A 2,985-nucleotide genomic window follows, 5' to 3' on the forward strand; every position below is an offset into this window, starting at 1 on the left:
AAAATATAGATCTTTTGGAGTAAGATCTTTTTAAACCCAACAAATATATAAGAGAAAAAAATAATAACACTTATGAAGTTCTTGTTCTTCGATCGAGTTCTCTTGCTCTCTTTATTCTCTTTGCTTGTGGCTACTTCTTGTCTCTAATATGAGGATCTCCTTCTTTTAAGCATTAGAGCTCCCATATATATATATATAATATCCACCCCAGCACGAGTTGCTCGAAGATAAAATCTTTTTTTCTTCATTTGGGCGCGCTGGGGCGGTTGATTCTCCCTGCCCTAGCACGACCTCCTCGCATCTCGTGACTTTTTTTCTTCATTACGTGTTGGGGCGACCAAAAATACCCGCCCTAGCACGGTCTGCTCACAATTTAGCCAATAATTATTTTTTTATCAAGTCCGTCTACAAATCAACCGAAACATGTGAGGAACAAAAAATATGCATAAATTATATATAAAACAGATAAAATGCAGACTCGGTACCATAAACTTATGCAATAATTGATTAAAACATATAATAAAATATGCTAAAGATCATTATCAACCTCCTCGTACTAATATTTTATTCGCCCTCAAGCGAAGTAGAATACAAGACAAAACAAAATCAACAAAAACTAGTTCAACGACGATTCATGGCTTTCATTCATGTCTCGGTGAATCTCCAACATATTTCTCATCAATCCAAAATAAATTATCGCACGTCCCTTGAAGTTTACACACTATATTTCTTTGTTGAACATGAATGTCTGTGTGCTATATTGTGTCTAGTAGATTGTATTTCAAATAGATTCATTCTCCAGAATTGCAAGTAATTTAATTGACATATTGGTGCAAGTCTTCCTTTCATGCACCCCTTCTCTACTAGTCACTATCCAGCAAACACGAATCATCAGGACTTCTCAGTAGTAAATGATAGCTCAAATAAGTTTTACAAAGAAACATATATATAGGATGATCAACAAGAAAAGTGTATATATCTCATTTTAACCATGCATTAGTAGATTTTGCATCAATTACCGTTCAACTCTGTACATTCCCCATTTTTAGCATAGAATATGATTTCATTCCTTTATTTGGGTTCCCCTCATCTTACTACTCTTTTTTTTCAAAATTTTCTTTTTACAAGAAATTTTATTTCACAAGGGCAATTTTTATTCACATATGTACTACCTAGAATATGAATATTCGCCTTTTGGTTTCTTTCTATTCTTCTACATATACATTTATGGGGACTCAATATAAGGATGAGTTTTTTGTGAATTCATGTTTCAATGTAGGCTCAATTCAATTCAATAGTCCATGAAAATTTGCCAGTCATTTTCATGTTGCCGATAACTACTTCGTTTCAAAGGACTCGCATTCAATTTCAACTAACACCTCATGCTTCTTAAACTCCCCATAAAAGTTTTTGAATTTCACTACTATTCGCATTATTTACTAGTTACAACATACGCGCTTTAATAAATTCAAAATTCAGACAACAATTTCATGCTTTCCTAAAATAATGGAGTAACCAAGATCAATGATGCGTCTGTCATAAATTGGTATTTTTCATAGGTCAAATGTCATCATCCCATCATTCTGAACTAGTCTTTACATGACCAGGCATAGCTAAATGCACAATTTTTTTTATGTCAATAAATAAATAAAGGAAAATAACTACTCCTGTAAGTTAAAAATGTGATAATGTCATCTAATTGAATGCAAATCTAGGAATAATGGAAAATACTTAACTAAATTATTTTAATTGCATCTATTGAATGTGGTAGGTATGTTTACATGTTTAAAATATGGTTTTCTTTTAGAATGCATTAAAATCGTGTTTTAAAGGTTATTCGAGACGCGATCGAGGAACAGAGACCATGAAACATAAAGGGAAAATATTTTTATTAAATGATTATTTTTAATTATTTAATACATGATATATTTTAAAGAGAAATTTCGAAAATGATGTTTTTTGAGATGTTTTTACACGTCGAGTCGTATTTTAAACTGGTAATTGATTTTTGATGAAAATAAGGATTTTTGGAGGCTCGGTTAATATTTTTGAAAAATATCCTGAACGAAATATTTTACCCACATTCTAATGGGCCTAAAGAGCCTACTATACATAGGTTATTGGGCCTAAACCTTTTCCGTTGTATTTTATATTAAAACATGATGCTTTCAAGTCCTAAAACTCTTTTGCAACTCACGCATCCTATACTATGAGAGCTAGGGTTTTCTCCATCAGCACACAAACACACACACCACACGTTTTTTTTTTAAATTTATTCACATGAACTTGAAGGAAATTCAGCAAGATTTCCTCCCCCGTCTCTCTTCCAATGTCTCTCGCGTCAAGGAAAGTTTTCGTACGTGAAACACGCAAAGGCATACCTTAATCTACCTTCACTCAATGTTCATACCATATTATGTGTATTTAACATGATTGCATGACAATTATGATATACTCTCTTATATTTTTGTTTTTATGGCTTGTACATGATAGAACATTGGTTTCTTGCTTCTAAATTCATGGTTATGATGCACAAAGGGGCTGCCATGGTAGGGCCATAAAAAGGGACAAATTTCAGTAGGTTTAAGATCTCATAGATGCATGTTTAAGGGCTGGACAGTAATGATGCTAGGGCTGCAAGATTTTGGGTTGAGGGGAACTAGGGTTTTCGGTTTGGGGTTATGAAAGGGTGCGGCTTCTAGTTGCTGTAGGATCATGTCCAAGGGCCCTAAGAGGGCTGAGTCAGGGTCATAGATAGGCTAAGGGATGGCTGATGCAAGGGCTAGTGCATGGGACGCTAGGTTGAAGTCGCTCGAGTCTCCAAGGGTGTGACTCGACGGGCTGTGCATGCTTGGTTTGCTAGGTCGGGTCCATCAACTTGTTAAGGGCTCGAGTATGGTCCTAGGATGGTTGCATATTGGCTGGTTGGGTCAGCTAAGGGCTAGAGTTGAAGCAAGTTAGGGTTTGATTAAGCTAGGGTTTCGT

The sequence above is a fragment of the Primulina tabacum genome, unplaced genomic scaffold (assembly GCF_025594145.1).
Source record: "Primulina tabacum isolate GXHZ01 unplaced genomic scaffold, ASM2559414v2 Contig406, whole genome shotgun sequence".
NCBI lineage: Eukaryota > Viridiplantae > Streptophyta > Magnoliopsida > Lamiales > Gesneriaceae > Primulina > Primulina tabacum.